Raw genomic sequence first — 20,303 nt, 5'->3', positions numbered from 1 at the left:
CCTCAAACTTCTTCATTAAACTTACATCATTGCTGAAAGTTGAGATTGTTCTAGGCAACATCAAGCATTTTATGCCTCTCAACAAGATGATCAGCCAAGGCCAAAGAAAGAATTAACTTAAAAATACGGAAGACTGACTAGTCAATAGTCTTGTAGTAACTTTGTATGGTGACATATGGTAGCTATATTTGTGGTGAGCACAGCATAACATATAAAGTTGTCGAGTCACTATGCTGTATATCTGAAACTAGTGCAACATTGTGTGTTCAACTATACATCAATTTGAAAAGAGCAATTAAAAATACGGAAGATTAAGTAGATGTTAGTAACTCTCTATTTGGATGGGCTGTTCACATAAAAATGAGAATACAACTACTAGGTATCTAGGAAGTGTTTGATTTTTAATGTGAAACAAGAGTAGGTCAGCAGAAAAAAGTAAAGAGATAATAATATGTCTCCAAGAGCATAAATTCAATTCATAAAAGGATGTATTAAGCACATGGAATATTCAGCACTGAGCACCCATCCTGGGAGGAGAGATTAGCAATACACAGATTGAGTCTATACTCCTGGAATATGATATATACAATAAAATAGAGAAGATGCTATGGGAAAATAAAAGAGAAAGAAACTGCTTTGACTAGGAAGCATGGTGAAAATTTCATGACTTAATTGACCAAATATCGATGGAGGACGTACAGTGAGCAAGAACTATTTTTAGTGCTAAAGCAAGCAAAACAGCAAGAACAATCACCCTCATGAAGCTTATAGTCTACTGAAGAGAGCAGACCACAAGCAAATAAAAACTAAAATATCTGTCAAACAGTGCAAAGGGCCATGGAGAACAACAGCAGCAGAAGACAGGAATGTGCCGGAAAAGTGCAATTTTAGGTAGGATATTCCGGAAGGCCTCATAAGGAAAGCAATGTTTTTGCAGATCCCTGGAGGAGGCAAGTCACGTGAATCTTGTGACTACCAGGCATGTCGAGGGAAGTGCTTGTGCTAGAGTATGAATGGTGCATTGGAGGAATGACCTATCAAGGCACAGCGTGAAGGCCAGCGTGGCTGGGATGGAAGGGAAGTGGAACTATATGGAGAGAGAGAAAACCAGGGACAGATCACGTAGGGCCTTGTGAACCACTGTGAGGGCTTTCCTCCCCATGAGACGGGAAACAATTAGAAGTTTTAAGCAGAGAAATGCAGGAACTGACTCGGGAGAAGCCAATATGAAAACTGGAAGACCAATCAGGCAACTATCTCGAAACTCTGGAGCACTGGTGATACCAGCTCAGACCAGGGTGATAGCAGTGAAGAAGGTCTGCAGTGGTCATCGGTGATTCCTTAAATCTCTTAACCAACATCTTTTGAGTGCCTACCAGATGGCAGGTACTGTATCTAGCCCAAAGGCCAGGCCTCACTTGGGAATCTTTTGCGTGGACCCTCAGGACTTCCTTCTTCAAAATCCCAAACTCTATTGAAACTGAAACCACCACCACCACCACCCTCTCAATGAGCAAATATCCCTCATTGCCGTTTCAGGCCATACTGACCTCCTGGATTTGGATTCCAGCCTAGCCCAGACCATTTTTTGCTACAAACCAAAGATGTGGTGACTTGAATTTCCTCTTCTCCATTGTCCCTAAAAGACCGAGGTGGAAACTTTCATAGCACATTTGGAGGAGAGCACCCAACTATCCTAGACACCTAAGATAAGAATGTATACAAAAAGCAGTGCTGAAATATAAGACTGGAAATGTAGACTTGGTCTGCTTGACATTTGCACTTTAACCTTAGGGATAGGATATTTTATTGCATGCTTTTTAATCACTGTACTAAATTGGATTCTGTTCAGCAGGTATTCACTCATTTTTCCTAGGATCATAGATTTAGCTGGTGGTTTTTCAGATGAGTTGAACATATAAAGCCACTGTAATCTTTCAAAATGAAGGAGGAAGATCCTCACACCATCTATCTGAGAAAATTAGCCCCAGGCCTAATGGAGAGAAAAGGTTTCCAGATCCTTCTTTATCACTATCTACCTGTGAGATAAACTTCTTAAAAAATAAATTGTTTATATGATTTTTCAGAAAACCATGTGTACTATCATATCCTCCTTTGAGATGCCAAATTTAGAAGTATTTATAAAGCAATGTAACTAGTCAATTACATGATCAATTTCTAAGAAATGTCTTGATGGATTTGCACTAGATTGGAAAACCCACCACAGTGAGAAGTTAGATATGCCCGAGGCTCCCCATTTAAAATGTGAAATTATTTTTTAAAAGATACAGAAGTAGAGAAAAGGAGATCAGAAACAAAAAAGCTATTTTTCTCTACCAAAGGCTGCAAGATTTTAGGCAGTAACATTGGCAACTAATTAAGTTTATATGGAAGCAGTTTCTACTTACAGGCACTATGCACATATAACCTCGTTTAAATTCACAAAACATTTTGGATAGGTATTACCGCCATTTTACCCATTTCAAAATGAAGCTCCTCAGCAAGTGTGAGGAACTCCTCTGAGTTCACACAGATAGGTAGGCCTGTATATTTGCTACCATTCCTGGCCATCTTCCCAAATGGAATCCACCAAAACGTCTCATGTGGAACACGGTCATGAGTGCGTTGTGGTGGACTGTAATTCAGAATGCTCTCTGCCCCACATGTTAGAGAGCACTGCCTCACAGAAGAAGGATTGGAGGTGGATTTGGCTACGGAGCTTGTCACTTAAATATTTGTTGATCAAGTGATTGGAAAGTTAAATGGAACAAGTAAAAGGTTATTAGGAAAAGATTGCTTTTTGCCTGTCTCCAAGTTTGAAATACAACCTTTTACTAAACCCTGCAGACCCCCTGTATTTTTCACGAATTATCAACAAGAAAGAAAAAAGAGGAATATAAGTTACTTTGAGGAAAATGAAGATAAAATTTCACATCACCCTCGAATAAAGTCACACGTCGCTCTCTAAACCTTTGTAGTCAAAAAGATGCTATTAAAAAAATAAGGTACTTTTTTATATCCATAAGCCTGTCACCTGATCAGCTCTCAGGCTTCTGCTATTAACTGATTAGCATAGAGTAGGCTGACCTCAGCTCCTCCTCTGAACTTCCCTCTCTATGACGAGTGAGAACCTGCTTTCTTGGGACAGGCCCATACTCGAGCTTTCTTGGGCACTTGTCCATGTTTCACTAGCCTCAAAGTTTAATGGCAACTCCGTCATGAGAATATGAATCACACATGTTGAAGTTACAGATTCTCCAATATTCTTGAGCAAGATGTGCTAAGCCTTATGTTTTATTTGGCCCAGTTAGACTTAGCTAAAGGGCACACCTAAAGTTCAGTGGAGCTGTAGAAGAGCCAACTTCTAGCCTTATAGTTTCCTTGTGGTGTTGCATTAATGTTTAAAATACTTATATTCTTCTCATTTTTTTCTTATGCTCTTCAGCATAAGACAAACCCAAAGGCTTTGCCTCCCTGATAAGTAATTTTTTAAATCAATTCAGTAAGAGAAAAATTAATTAAATGGATTATTTTTCATTGAATAGAAGAAACTACCAACACAGCAGATTTTTCATGCTACAACTGTTTATGTTGATATAATAATGACAAACACAAAGTAGACAGTGTCTATCCAAAATAAAATAAAGCCTAGCCCCCAACACCCCATGTGACAAGGCCATGCCTTCCTTTTGACCTTGCCTCCTAGCATTCCTTTATATGATCGCTCTTCTCCAACCACACCAACCTTCTTTCTGTTCCTCAAAGAAATCGAGCTTGTACCTGTTGGGGCTCTGCACCTTGCTGCTCCCTCTGCCTAGAACACTCCGCTCCCAGGTTAGATGCATGGTTTGCTTCTACTTGTCATTCATGACTCACTTTATGCATCACCCTCAGACCTGCTTTCCCAGGTCACCACTACCCCACAACTCACACATACAACGAGGTAATCCCTCTCTCTCTACAGCTCTATTTTCTTCACTATCTGAAGTAGCTTGTTCATTTGTTTGTTTAGCTGATTTCTGTCTGTCTCCCCATCTAATATAAGCAACCTAAGAGCAAGGTCCTTGTCTGTCTTGTCTACCAGTATATCTCCAGAGAACAGGACCTTTGCCTAACAGACGACTCAATGAATATTTGCTGTATGAATTAAGTAACAAATTAATAAATAAATGAATGAATGAGTGAATGAATGAATGAATGAATGGTTTTTCTGAAAGCTGTAGCAAAGCCACTAACACTAAACATACCCAGGAGTTATGAAAAAGCAGCAGTCTTCTACGGCGGAAGTGAGTAACTTTGAGAACAAGATTCTACCTTTGATATTCATCCTTATGTTTAGACAAATTCCAAACAATGAAAAAGAGAAAATTCTTCTTTTTATTGCCATGTTAGGCTTATCTCCTTGTGCCAAAGGATGATATTCCTAAATAGAAACCAACAACTCGAAAGCCACCACATAGAAACTTTGTACTTTCTGTCTTCATAGTTAAAGGGATTTCTCCATAAGCAAACAATTTGGAGTTTTCTCAATTTAATGTATTCTAAACACTATTTTTGCAGCTTACCTGGTATAAAATTTGAATGTACACAGTTCACATTCTTTGGTTCTACTTAATCTTGACTAATTTCTGGAAATTTCCATTTGTACATTCTCTCTCTCTCTTCTCTGTCCTCTACCTCTGCCCCAACCTTTTCTCTCTTTTTTTTTCCCTCTCTGACAATATATGCCTAAGTTAAGGATAAAAAGAAGGATTTGTGGACCACAGCATGGGCATATCTTGAGTCATCTCTGCAGTCAGAGAGACAAAGAAAACAAGCATGTTACATAACAAAATGTTTGAAAACTGAACTAGAATGATGTCTCTTTTGCCTAAAGAAAAGCCACCCATAGTGGCTGCCTGACACCTTTTTTTATTTATGGAGACAAAAGTATTTCTTTTTTATTTAATACTATATATAGAAATTTAATAAATCAAAACATATGTCATCCTGTTAAAAGCTGATTATCATTTTTGTTGTCTATCACTCAAACTGTTATATTCATATATATAATACATTTCAGTTTTATGAAGAGAAAAATTTGAATATTTACCATTTATCTAAAATGCTTAATTACCATATTAAAAATACATGAAAATAACCAGCTAAAAATTAAAATTTCTTTTTATCTAGAATTTAAAACATTCGAGATTTAATGACCAACATTTAACAAGCAGTAATAATGGTGATAAAACAAATAAAAGAGAAATAATTTCTACCACTGTAAATGTCTTCACATTTAGGCAATTTTGACAAATTGCCACCTGGAAAAAAGTTTAGCCATACATTGATTAAAAAAAAAAAAAAAAACATATATACTATGGGCAAGGAGTTAACATTTTAGTTACCTAGCATTTCCTCTACAGAATGAATTTCTCCAGCCTCAGCATGCTTTATGCTCCATTCATAAGCTAATACCATAACCTGCTCCTAAGCTAATATTCAGATAAAATGAGGCAATTTGGTGACTCAGACTGATCTTCCAATACCCTTAATCTTTGGCAGGCAAAAGCCTACCAAAGGTGTGCTGACACCTTTTCAACCTAATCTCAAATGCATATAGTTGGGGTTTTGTTGCTTTAAAAATTGCATTGCAAAAATGACATGATGACCCTCCCCCTCATCACAAGAACTTCTTCTGTGCCTATTTTCACTCAAAAGTACAACCAATCACACAGATATTTTAAGACTAAGTCAGCCATTGTCATATTAGTCTAACAACATATCAGATGGGGCCTACTTGTGGCAATAATGAGATTCCCATCCCATGTAAGCTCATTTATACAGCCATTCCCCCTCCTCTGTGGGGGATATGTTCCAAGACCCCCAGTTGATGCCTGAAACCAAAGATAGTATCAAACCCTATATATACTATGTGTTTTCTTATATATACATAGCTATGATACTGTTTAATTTATAAATTAAGCATAATAAGAGATTAGCAACAATACTAATAAACTAGAACAATTATAACAACATCCTGTAATAAAAATTATGTGACTATGGCCTCTCTCTCAAAATATCTTACTGTACTGTCCTTGTGACACAGCCTTAGGCTACTCTTCACTTCACAAGGACCTGAGGACACTTGAGAAGGAGGAACATCTGCTTTGGGATCAGTAGATCAAAGGTGACTGAAACTAGGGAAAGAGAAACCACAAATAAGGGGGGACTACTATATAGACTAACTATTGATATATGTTTGGGAATTTGCATAAAATAAGACACTAAAAAGGAAAAACAGAGAGCCAAAACCCTAGAAACTGCTTTTGGCTCTAGTCTAGAATAGTTTCAATGTCACTGAGGCTAACAATAATGTGAAGCTTTCTGGCCATCACCTTAACAGAAATGCATTAACAGAACATATTTCAAGTGAGTGACTTTTTGCCAATTAAACATTCTCTTTATTAGTGCCAAGACTCAGAGTTTACTATGGGTTTACCTGTCTGAAGAGGGAGAGAACACATAGTAAAATAGAGACGTAGAAAACTGTGCTACAAATAAACGCCCAAGTGAAAAGTTTTTATACTGTTATTTTTTTTTTAAAGGGAGAGCTCAATAGGCAAACAACGAATCATGGAACACTGCAGCAAAAACTAATGAAGTACTGTATGACGACTAACACAACATAATTTAAAAAAAAAAGGGGGAGAGCTCAGGGTCTAAAGTTAAAACACATATAGTTTACAGGGATAATATGCAAAATCTTTTCACTATGTCATGAAAGTTTGTTTTTTGGAATTTAATCCAAGTTCACTTAGGTTCGTGCTAAGAAAGAAAAGAGTAATTGACCACTGTTCTTCCTCTCTAACAGGCCAGCCTCATAACCAGTCATCACAAAAATGCCCATTCATTTAGATCGCCACTCATTGCATTATGGGTTTAGATGGCGCTATGGCTTGGAAGGGGTGGATATGAATGTGTTTGTGTGTTTGTGTGTGTGTGTGTTGTGTGTGTGTGTGTTGTTGGGGATTTGCTGTCTTGAATTCAGTCTGACTGAGCAATAGGATAGGAGCTTCTATCCCTCTGGCTGCATTTTCCTGTAGGGAAGACCTCCACTCAACCTAGAGGAATGTGTTTCACGTCTTGCCACCTTTTTACATCTGTGTGTCTGTGTTTAAATATAAAATCAACCCTGCCCCTCAGGTGAGCCACTCCACTAAATCTTATGGATTTTACTAAAATATTAGGATAATTAGGACAATGGGAAAGTACATATCAATGTTACAATCTATATTTCTACTGAAGTTAAGAATTTGGTCATTCAACTCTGTTGAGTATTTGATATTTTCAGTTGCTCACTCAATGATGAGCAAGCTATTCAGGGTTGTTACATTCACAGGGCTTATTTTTAAAAAATGCTAAAAGAAAAGCCTTACACCTTTTCTTAAATACATTTTCATCATAAGGGTGTTTCTTCCTTTTCTCTTCAAAACTGCTTTTGGTTGAAAATCTGAGGTTAGACCACAGCTATTTGTCAAAAAGAATATGGAAATATCAAAAGCTGTTCAAAGAAGAAATGAACTGCCTCAAAGGCAATGCTTGTAAGGTATACAGCAATGTGACTCGGGTTGTCAACTTTTTGCCAGTCAACGCTTTTTGAAATTTTGTAACTACTTTTCTAAACACAGAGTAGGGAAAATTGAAGTAGACAGCATGGAATTCCAATTATCCCAAATGAAAGAAACAAAGTATTAGCAACTCATCACACATTCTACTCTCTTCTTTCTCTTCATTCTATTTTTTTTTTTAACTTGGTCACTTTCCCCTTCATTAATTCATTTATTCAGACAACAAAATTTTTAGCAATTGGCCAAACCCAAAAATTCTTCAGATGAACATTACGTCTTAGAAAAGGTCCACTGCTTGGATTTCAAAATATATTTCTTTAATATACACTGGGAAGAAGCCTATATTTATATCTATTTGTTAATAAATTTATGAAGTAAGGGATCTATTCAATAGAGGATGGAAAAGTTTCACTGTTATCCTTCAGAGAACAGCCTAACCAAGTTTGTTTTTTCCTTTAATCTGTGAAATATAATACACATACAGAAAAGTACATAAAACAAAAACTTAACAAATCATTATACAGCAAACCTGCATATCTACCACACAGGTCAAAAAATACCATTCCAGATCAATTCCACCACTCACCTAAATGAAATGTTTTTCTGATTTTTATGGTAATCATTTCCTTGTTTTTCCTTAAAGTCTTATCAACTGGTATACAATCCTAAATAGTTTTTGAACTTCATAAAGATGGCATCATACAGTGTGTATTCTTTTGTGAGTATAGATTCTGCAGCTTACTGCTGGTGTGATTTGTCCATGATGTCCCATTCAACTATAGTCTGTCCACTTTCTTTAATGAATACTACTACTTTGCACAAATATGCACTACTATTTCTGTGTCCTTTCTTCTGTTAACAGGAAGTTCGGATGCTTCCTCTTGTTGGGGCTATAATGAATCCAGCTACTATGAGCATTCTTGGACATATGTTCAGGGCATATATGCCTGCCTTTCAATAGAAATGGAACCGCTAAGTCATAGAGATTATAATATCTTCAATTTTAGAAAATATTGCCGATTTTACAAAATGGTTGTACTAATTACATCCCCCACCAACTGTGTATGAGAGGTTTTGTTTTGTTCTTTTTCATTTTAAACATTCTGTTGGGTGTGTAGTGCTCACTCATTGTGATTTTAACAGGCATTTCCCTGATTATTAATTATGATTGATCACTTTCTTATACATTTATTGGATATTTAAATTTTTTTAAATTCTCCTTTCAAATCTTTTGATACTAGGTTGTCTGCATTTTTATTGATTTGTAGTTTTTTTAAGTACATTGGATACAAGCCTTTTATTGGTTATAAATTTTGCAAACATCTTCACTCATTCTGTGGCTTGCCTTTTTCAGTCTCTTGCGGGCTATATACTACATATAAAACTAAATAAATGTATGACAACATTAGAACAGATGGTGGGAGTGTCATGGGAATTGTTTTCATTATAATAATTAGTTAATTATGGTATCAATTCCAGGAAGAATGTGATAAGATAAATGACATTTTAATCATTTGAGTAGAAATTAATAGAAAAGTATAGCTAAAAACAAGAAGAGGGGCACCTGGGTGGCTCAGTCGTTAAGCGTCTGCCTTCGGCTCAGGTCATGGTCCCAGGGTCCTGGGATCGAGCCCCGCCTCGGGCTCCCTGCTCAACGGGAAGCCTGCTTCTCCCTCTCCCACTCCCCGTGCTTGTGTTTCCTCTCTCGCTGTGTCTCTGTCAAATCAATAAAATCTTTAAAAAAAATAAAAACAAAATAAAAACAAAAAGAAAAGATGTAATAGAAAAATAGAATATTCTCAATTAACCTAAAAGAAGACAAAGGAATAAAGAACAAAGGAAAGTGGAGGGAAAATTACAATTATAGTTGGAGATTTATTGCCCATCTTTCATAAGTGATAAAAGTAGGGAAAAAACACAGAATATAAAAATTTGACCAATATGACCAAACTGGCATTTATTTAGTACTATACCCAACAACAGAATACATATTCCTTTAAAGTGCATATGGCACATTCACCAAGATATTTCAAGAAATTTCGAAGCATCGTTCTCTAACTGCAGTGGAACTTAATTAGACATCAACAAAAATAACAGAAAATCCTCAAATATTTGAAAAGAAGACATAAAATGAGATATATCTATAATGTAACTTGATGTAATAACCACTGTGGAAAACAGTATGGAGTTTTTTCAAAAAATTAAAACTAGAAATACCACATGATTCAATAATTCTACTACTGGGTATTCTACCCAAATCAAACAAAAACACTAATTTGAAAAGATACATGCACTCCTATGTTATTACAGCATTATTTACAATAGTCAAGATATGGAAACAGACTAGGCATCCATCTATAAATGAATGGACAAAGGAACAAACAAACAAGCAAACAAAATAGAAACAGACTCATAAATACAGGGAACAAACCGGTGGTCACCAGAGGGGAGGAGAATGGAAGGATGGGTGAAATAGGGGAAGGGGATTAAGAGATACAATCTTCCAGTTATAAAATATATTAGTCACAGAGATGAAAAGTACAGCACAGGGAACATAGTCAATAATATTATAATAACATTAAATGGTGACTGATGGTAACAATACTTACCATGGTTTGTAATGTATAGAATTATCAAATCACTATATTGTACAAGAAATTAATATAACATTGTACATCAACTCTCCTTGAAGAATAAAAAAATTAAGTTATATGAGTAGTTAATTAGTACCTGAAAAAATACTCAGTATCATTAGTCATAAGGGAAATGCAAATTAAATCCACAATGAGATATTACTTCATTCTGACCAAAATAGCTAAAATTAAAAAGACTAACAATACCAACTGTTGACAAGGTTAGGAGACAACCAGAAATACAGTATGTCTGGCAGTGCAACATGGTACATTTGGGAAAATAGACAATCTTTAAAATTCAATATACACTTACCTTTTAATCCAGCACTTTCCCTCCTAAATTTTTACCCAAGAAAAAATTAAAAATATTTCTACAAAAAGAGTTATATAAGAATATTTATAACAGGGTTTTCATAACAGGCAAAAATTGGAAATAATCCAAATGTCCATCAACAAGTTAATGGATAACTGAATCATGGTATAATATTATAATGGAATACTTTTAGCAATGAAATATTATGAAATACTAACACACAGAACTATATGAATGAACCTCAAAAACACTATAATGAGTGAAAAAAAGCCAGATACCAAAGAGTATATAATATGGATTCCATTTATAGATTCTATTTCTGGAATAGACAACTCTGTTCTTTGGTAACCAAAATTAGATTAATTATTTGAATAGGGTATAAGTAAACTCCCTAAGGTGATGGAAATATCATATTTCTTGGTTCAACTAAGGGTTACATGTACATATACATTTGTTAAAATTCACTGAACTAAAATCAGTTTGTTCTATTGTAAGTAAATTATAAAGTGGAATTTTAAAAGACATATTATAGAAAGAAATTTTAGTAATAACTTTAAAAAATAGTGTAAACAAAGTAATTATTTTCTATAATCAGGAACAGATTATCTCATTTCGCTTTTTTTTAATTGAGGTGAAATTCATATAACATAAAATTAACCGTTTTAAAGTGTCATTTAGTACATTCACAATGTTGTACCATCTACTTCCAAAAAATTATCATCATTCCAAAATAAAACCCTATATCCATTAAGCAGTTACTCCCTATTCTCCCCACCAGCCCTTAGCAATCATCAATCTACTGTCTCTATGGATTTACATATTCTAGATATTTCATATAAATGGAATCATATGATGTGTACAATATAGTATCTGGCTTATTTCACTTAGCATAATGTTTTCAAAGTTCATCCATAGTACATAATTCCTTTTTTTAAGATTTTATTTTTAAGTAAGCTCTACACCCAATGCAGGGCTTGAATTCACAACCTCGCAGCCAAGAGTCATATGCTCTCCCAACTGAGTCAGCCAGGCGCCCCAGTACCTAATTCCTTTTTATGGCTGAGTAATATTCCATTGTGTGTATATACCATCATTTGTTTACCTATTCATCAATTGACGGACATTTGGATGGTTTCCATCTTTTGGCTATTGTAAATAATGCTGCTGTGAACATGGCATACAAGTTTTTGTTTGAGTAACGGCTTTTGATTCTTTTGGCTATAAAACTAGAAGTAGAATTGCTGGGTGATATGGTAATCCTATGTTTAACTTTTTGAGAAAACACCACCTACTTTTCACAATAGCTGAACCATTTTACATTCCCACCACCAATGTAAGAGGGCTTCCAATTTCTCTGCATCCTTGCTGGCACTTGTTCTTTTCCATTTTGATTTTGCTTTTATTTATAGTCATCCTAGTGGATGTGAAGTTGTATCTCATTGTGGACTTTACATTACTGTTGTGCAAAGCTTGAACACAGAGAAATCCACCAATTAATTTCCTTAACAAATAATTTATGTTGCTGTCTTGGTAAGGAGTCCCCTCTAAGGATATGCCATTTTGTAACATTTAACAACAACAATAATAAAAATGATAATAGCTAACATTTACATAGTTTTTATTGCTTAATAATAGAATTATGATGATGATGATGATGATGACTCATTTAACCCTCAATACAACTCTGTGAGGTAGGTATTGTTAGCTCCACTTTGCAGATGAGGATACTGGGGCACTCAAGTGACTTGTCCAAGGTCTACGACCTGTTAATACTGGAGCTATGATTCACACCCAGCCAGTCTGACACCGGAGTTCATTTTTTTTCCTGTGGTTGCCAGGCTGTACTCCAAAATGGTTGGAGTCCTGCCGGCCTTACAGAGATAACATTAGGTAACTTAATTACGACACATAAATTCAAAATTAGGCACCCATGTTGTATTTAAAATACAAATGTGTGATTAGGCTTTTAGCTCTTTGTTTTAAAAGGACTGTTGTTGGGGCACCTGGGTGCCTCAGTCAGTTAAGCGTCTGCCTTCAGCTCAGGTCATGATCCCAGCTTCCTGGGATCAAGCCCTACATCGGGCTCCCTGCTCAGCCAGGAGCCTGCTTCTCCCTCTCCTGCTCCCCCTGTTTGTGCTCTCTCTCTTTCTTTCTCTGTGTCAAATAAATAAAATCTTTAAAAAATAAAAATAAAATAAAAGGACTGTTGTTATATGTTCCCCTGAATGCACCTCCACTCTCAGGAAGGGTCAAGTACCCTCCATCCCAACTGGGTGAGTAAGTGGAGGGCAAAGGCCAGGATCCAGGATGCCCAGGGTGGCTTCCTACTACCTGTTATGCCTCTCCCTCAGAGACCTGTAGGAGGCGCCATTCCGCCCTGCCAGCCAGCAAGGATTTGGCTGTGACACACTGAAGTCTCCACCAACCACCCTCGGAAGCAGAGGCAAGCCCAAGCAGAAAAGTAGGAAACCATAACCTTTAGCCTTCCTCTTTGGATCCTCTCCATTTTCCCTCAGGCCTCTGAGCACTAGAAGCAGCAATGAAATTTCATGTCTCTGTAAAGGGAAAAGAGCCAGTTCTTCCTCTATCTCTGGAACTCAAACTTAGTTCCTAATCAGCAGCTCCTGATTCAGCTCCTAACTGATAGAAACTCCCCCACTAAACTTACAGCGTTATCTTAAGATTTCAGAGGCAAAAGAACACTCCTTTCAAACACCTCCTCATCCCCACAAAACTACAATCAGTCTCAACTGATAAAGAAAAACCAGGTTTTAAAAGAAAATTGTTTTAAGCCTTCATTAATACAGCAAAAATCATGAACCCCTGCTAAGAATGTGAGCAAGAATTACCTCTCAAGGACAAAGAATGACTCAGGTTACAGAACTTTCTCGAATCCCCCAGCAGGTCCAGAAAGCCCGGAAACCTTTGCCCTCCTCATGCTTGTCATTCCAACCTAGACTGATGAGTGTCCAGGCAGTGTCCTTGGTGTGTGGCCATTCTCTCTGATGAGACAACAGACCTGCTGTCCCGGCCCACCACCACCCAGAAAAGAAGGAAATGAACATCTGCTGAGTACCTACTGTGTGCCAGGCACCATACTGGCACCATACACACATAAGAAGTAGCAATGGATGAGAGAAGGGTCCTGGGGTCAGGGAGACCAAGGTTTGGTGTTCAACGTTCCTCTCACCAGCCAAGCGACTTTGCCAAGCTGTTTAACTCCTCTGAACCTCACTTTTCTCATCTGTAAAATCTAACAGCTCACATGTCGTAAGACTGTGGGGAAGATTGCATTAGATATATACTTATCAAGTGCTCTGCACATAGCCTAGAACAGAGTAACTTCTTGGGGAGTATTAGCTAGTAACAGCAGTACTACCATTAGTACTGTTATTATTGCTCTATCATCTAGCATTCTCTTCTTACGCAAAGTGAGAAAAAAACTCAGAATGGGAAGAACATCCCAGATCTAAGCCAGCTCTCCCCAGGTTAGTCCCATGGGCCACTTCAGCATGTAAGCTGTTCCTTTCATCAAAAAGTGTCCCTGCCCCCAGGAGGCATCCGAGTGGACACCAGGCTTCAGTGCAACACTCTTAACCTGGGCAATGTTTGCTGTATAATTGCTCAAACACAAGTCTCTGTAGTTCTGTCTAAATTGCCTTGCGAAAACAGCAGTCAACCCCAAATGTAAACTTGCGCACTTGCTGAAACAAAAAAAAAAAAAAAAAAATGCCATTACAATTGGTACCCTAGGTCAGGGGAGGATTCATTGCTAAAATAACTGACTGCCTCCTGCTAAGAGTTTACATTGCTACTGCACCGATTAAAATCCATCTTTAGGATGTTTCATCAATGATGGGTCAGTTGAAAACTTTTGCCCATTTTTAGAACAAAATTGGAATTGGCCTTTTATGGTGATTCAAAGGCAGACCGATAGTATCTGCAATTATTTGCTTCTTTGCATTTATGGAATTGCTGCTCCCCCAAAGCAGGTGGCCTGAAGCAAACTGTGCTAGCTGCTTCCAGAATAGCCCATGTTTGTACGTTCACTCCCCACACACATACTCCAAAAAAAATCCACAGGAACTAAACAGAAACAGGCACATGTAAAAAACAGGTCTCTGACGCATGCACCTCAGCCCACAGTAATCCAGATTTCTGTCCTCCCTTTTTGCTCAATTAAGTGGACAATTTTCAGCTCTTGTCCTACTTGACTTTTTGAATACTTTCTGAAGCATTTACACTGTTGTGTAATGGAAACTTTACAGATTTATGGAAACTGCCTCATCCCAGTTCTGGTGATAACCTGTTCCCCAGGTTCTCTGGGCCTCTTCCTGTCTCTGTCCCTCCATAGGTTCATCTTCCCCTGTGCTCCCCACTTACACTATATGTGTTATCTTGGGATGCTACCTCAATGCTCATCTCCTCTCACTATATGGTACACTAAATGGTACCGCATGGCACATACAGCCTACTACTAGGAGGAAGGGAATCTGAACAATTACAACATTTCAGTTAGAGAACATTCTAAAAATTTCAATCTTACTTTAAAAATAAAATATAAGCTCATATAATTTCAAAGGCATTTAGATGCCTAAAATAAAACAACTTAAGATAAAGTCTCGGGCGCCTGGGTGGCTCAGTTGGTTAAGCAACTGCCTTCGGTTCAGGTCATGATCCTGGAGTCCCGGGATCGAGTCCCGTATTGGGCTCCCTGCTCAGCGGGGAGTCTGCTTCTCCCTCTGACCCTCTTCCCTCTCGTGCTCTCTATCTCTCATTCTTTCTCTCTCTCAAATAAATAAATAAAATCTTTAAAAAAAAGATAAGTCTCTAAATCATGCTCTGTTTACAAGAAGACAGAGAGACAGGCTGGTGGGAAAATTAAATTGCTATAACCTCCCTGAAAGCAACTTAGCAATAATTTTCAAAAAGTCTTTATAATGTCTGTACATTTTGATGCAACAATTCTATTTTCATATAATTAGGAATATGTGCTAATATTCATCTTAATGCTCAATTAAAAATGCATTTGAAATAACTAAAAACTGAAAGCAATCTAAATACTTCAATAAACAATGGCATATCCATATAATAACATCTAAAAATCTCTAAAATGCATTACTTCATGAAAAAGTGAAAAATAGCAAATAGAGTATGACCCTAGTTCTTAATATATGTGTATTTGAATAAATATACATAACGTGAAAAACAAGAGGGGGAAAAAATGGAAAGAAGTCACACCCAGTGTTAATAATGATTATTTCTTTGTGTAAGGAATATGGATGGTTTGTATTTTATTCTTTGGGCTTTTCTATATTTTCAAAATTCACTAAAATAGCATGAATTATTTTAATAATGAGGGAAAATAAACTTTTTAGGGAAAAATCTCCAAAAAGAGAGGTCATATATAAAGATGATATAGTAACCATTCTCCTAGAATACTGACTTGTAATTCCTGTAAGATCCATACACTGAGACTATTTGAAATACAATATATGTTTCAGAATGAGTGGTATTTGATTAAATAGACTTTAAATCCTGTTTGAGGTCAGTCTAGGGACAAATATCTAAGTGGAGATGTCTCATCTTATCACAACTTAATATAGGTAAGGGAACAGCATCTGACTGACTCCAGAACTTGCCAAGAGATAGCTTAGCTTTCTCACATGCAGTGAGATACATAGTACAAATATGGAAGCCTTGCCTTTGGAATTAGAAGAGCATCATTTAGCTTCTATCTGCCCCACTAACTAGCTGGCTAGCTTTAGGGAAGTGACTTAGCATCTTTAAACCTTAGGGATTTTCAATTTATGAAATAGGGACAATTCTTACTTCACACAGTGTGGATGTAGAAATCAGTTGATTCTTTTTATTCATGGATTCCATATTTGTGAATTTGCCTATCTGCTAAAATTTATTTGTAACCTCAAAATCAATACAGTGCTTTCAGGATCACTTACCAATATGCTCAGAGCAGGGAAAATTTTGAGACATAACCCACACATTTCCAGCTAAGGTTGAATAAGCGATACTCTGCTTTGTTTCAATTCTCATAAACAAGTATTCTTTTCACATTTTTGTACTCTTTGTTAGTGATTTCACTGTTTAAAAGGGCTACCTAGTGTGTTACTAGTGCTGTCTAGTGTCCCTAAGTACAAGAAGGCTGTGATGTGCCTTACGGCAAAAATAGATGTGTTACTACTGGGTATTTACCCCAAAGATACAAATGTAGGGACCCAAAGGGGTACGTGCACCCCAGTGTTTATAGCAGCAATGTCCACAATAGCCAAACTGTGGAAAGAGCCAAGATGTCCATCGACAGATGAATGGATAAAGAAGATGTGGTATATATATACAATGGAATATTATGCGGCCATCAAAAAGAATGAAATCTTGCCATTTGCAACGACGTGGATGGAACTGGAAGGTATTATGCTGAGCAAAATAAGTCAATCAGAGAAAGACATGTATCATATGACCTCACTGATAGGAGGAATTCTTAATCTCAGGAAACAAACTAAGGGTTGCTAGAGTGGTGGGGGGGTGGGAGGGATGGGGTGGCTGGGTGATAGACATTGAGGAGGGTATGTGCTATGGTGAGCACTGTGGAGTGTGCAATATTGTTGAATCACAGATCTGTACCTCTGAAACAAATAATGCAATATATGTTAAGAAAAAAAAAGAAGAAGATAGCAGGAGGGGAAGAATGAAGGGGAGGAAATCAGAGGGGGAGACAAACCATGAGAGACGATGGACTCTGAGAAACGAACTGAGGGTTCTAGAGGGGAGGGGGGTGGGGGGATGGGTTACCCTGGTGATGGGTATTAAAGAGGGCACGTTCTGCATGGAGCACTGGGTGTCATATGCAAACAATGAATCATAGAACACTACATCAAAAACTAATGATGTAATGTATGGTGATTAACATAACATAATAAAAAAAATACACATGTTAGATAAGTTTCATTCAGGCATAAGTTCTAGTGCTGTTGGCTGTGAGTTCAGTGTTAATGACTCAATACTATATGTTAAATAAGGTGTCTTTAAACAGGAACACACATAAAACAAAATGACATATTGATTAGTTGACAAAAGTTTTGCAACCAGAGTCTCACAGGAACCTAAACCTGTATTTCTCCTAGGAGCAATGGTTCAGTAGTTGCTAATTCACTCTTCATGGCAACTTTATAGACCATCACTACTGTGAATAATGAGAATAGACTGTATAAACAATTCACTCATGCTTTCCACAAATATTACATTAAATTCATCATGAGCTAGATTAACACCATGCCCAGAATGAAGAGAAATGGGTAATCAATGTCTATTGAATAAATGTAATGTTGCCTTAAATAAAAATAACAGATGTCATAATATGCCTATTGTTAACCAACATTTAGTTACATTTTCTGAAAAGCCTTAAGCATGATGGCTTTACAAACCTCCTTTGCCTGGGCTATCATTGCTTGCAATAGTAGTTAACCTTGAGTTCTCACAGGCCAACTTGCACTTCAATAACCATTCTTAGAAAGGGAACATCCAAAACACCTTCAAAATTATGTTTTGGCCTAAAGGTAACTACTGATTCTCTTTAAGGAGAGCTTTCCAACCATAAAAAATTTAAAAAGGAAAAAAAATTTAGCTTCTTTACAACCTAATTCATTCTCTACCTGCAAGAAGATACAATTACAGCTTATCTTTAACTTATTAGTTAATTCTGTAATATTCAACATCAGTATTTTTGAAAAAGTAGCCAGGAACAAAGGAGTTAAAAAAAAAGAGGGAAATATCCATAATTTTAATCTAACCATGAGAAATTTCAAAAAGAATTCAAATTGAAGAGCCTACAAATTTGAGAGTCCTACAAAAATATCAGTACTCTTGCAAAGTTTCAAGGTCACAAAAGACAAAGAGAGACAGAGAACTGTCACAGATTTGAGGAGACTAAGGAGGAATGACAACTAAATCCTAGGTTGGATCCTGAAACAGAAAAAGGACACTGTTGGAAAACAAGAAATTACAATAAAGTCTTTAGTTCACTCAAGAATACTGTATCTGTGTAATTTCTTAGTTTTACAAACTGTATCTCAGTTGTGCCTGGTGTGAACAATATGGGAAGCTGGTGAAGACTAAGGGAACTCTTACTAACTTTGCAATTGTTCTCTAATTGTAAAAATTGTAAAAAAGTTTTGACAAGAGAGAGAGTAGGAGAGAGTAAGAGAGGGAAGAAATGGCTCATCTCCATTCAAGGTATAAATACTGAACTGAATCCAGGTTGCAGGGAGGGGTAGACAAACAGCTACATTGGGTAGTTGGGCAAATTCCTTGCCGCACATAAGGGCCCATCATTTTCTGAAAGAATTGACAGGAAGTAGTTCTTTATTAGTACCACATGGAAGAACAACTCCCCAGAACCCTTAAATTCCTGTCTTCTGGAGGATTTTGGCTAGGCACACTGAATTCTGAGTACCCTACAGAATAGAGACCTAGAAAGTGAGCACTCTGTAAACACAGATCTTGTTTCACCTGAAAACTGAGCATAGGGGGCTATTTGTGGCCTAACAGTATTTTCTCTGGGCATGAACTCTATGTCCGGGAGAAAAATATCTTCAAATGTCCTTCTTTGAAAGCAAGGCCCTTGGGCCCCAGTATCCTGTCATTACATGACCATGACAATTCTAGCTCATAATTATTACCTGCTACAATTTGTCCCCAAGTTCCTTTGAAAGCCTATTGCTGTTTAAAATTCTGTTTTTCTCTAATTACTAGAAATCATGATGGGCATGATCCAAACAGAGGGGAGGAAGCTATTATTCTCTTCTTGAAAATACCTCAAAGCTAGGGTCTCTTATTCTGAAATTTGAGGAAATTTATTTTATTTTTCATAAGTTTCTTGAGCCAGCCCTTCCTGACAGCCAGCTGGTGAGTAGGAGGCATTCAGCCCTGATTGTCGACATTTGACTGTCCAGTGTGCATCTATATGATTTTAGAACAATTGTCATGATCATATTCTGTATCTATCCAAGAAATATGAGAGTTCAGAGCTATATACCAAGGTCTGTCTAACAGATGCAAGAAATCCAGAGTGTCACTGAAAACATACTTCCTAAAACCAGAAAAACTCAAAGGGCCTAGATCATAAGTTCTGCTTAGAAGAAACGCTGTAATTCTGGAACAGACAGAGGCCTAAATGACCCAAGTGTGCTTGCAACAATGATGGTGTAGAGTAGTAACATAGCAGCAGTAGTAATAGTAATAATAGTAAGAAATGCTAACACTTACTGAGCATTTACTGTGGTGCAGACACTGTACCATGCACTTGATGTGTATAACAATTTTAATCCTCTCCACAACCTTCTGAGGTAAATATGATTATTGTCCACCGTTGGAATGATAAAGACTAGGACTTTGTGGGGTTAAGTAATCTGCCAGAGCTCACAGGACTAGTAAATGTAGGAGATGAACAAAATTGCCCTGACACCAGAGCCTACCCACTGAACCACTACCCCGCACTGAGCACTGAGTAACTTGAGATGTTCCAGGGTTCCTTGTTACCTGATTTCTGAACCAATCTGACCTCTAGGAGAGGCTTTTAGGCAAAGTGAAGTGTTCAAAAACCACTTTAGTCTTTGGTCACTCTCTCCTCCTGCCTCCCTAAATACGTAGTTTGCTCAGGTCTCTAGTCTTCACTCCTGAAGGAGTCCTCGTGGTTCCCAAGGCTTGGATTCACCAAGCAGTTTTGTATCC

Source organism: Eumetopias jubatus, unplaced genomic scaffold, assembly GCF_037043125.1.
Source record: "Eumetopias jubatus isolate StellerSeaLion01/CBP00866 unplaced genomic scaffold, mEumJub1_p1.0 scaffold_2, whole genome shotgun sequence".
In the NCBI taxonomy this organism is placed as follows: domain Eukaryota; kingdom Metazoa; phylum Chordata; class Mammalia; order Carnivora; family Otariidae; genus Eumetopias; species Eumetopias jubatus.
Note: the sequence above shows the minus strand (reverse complement) of the source record.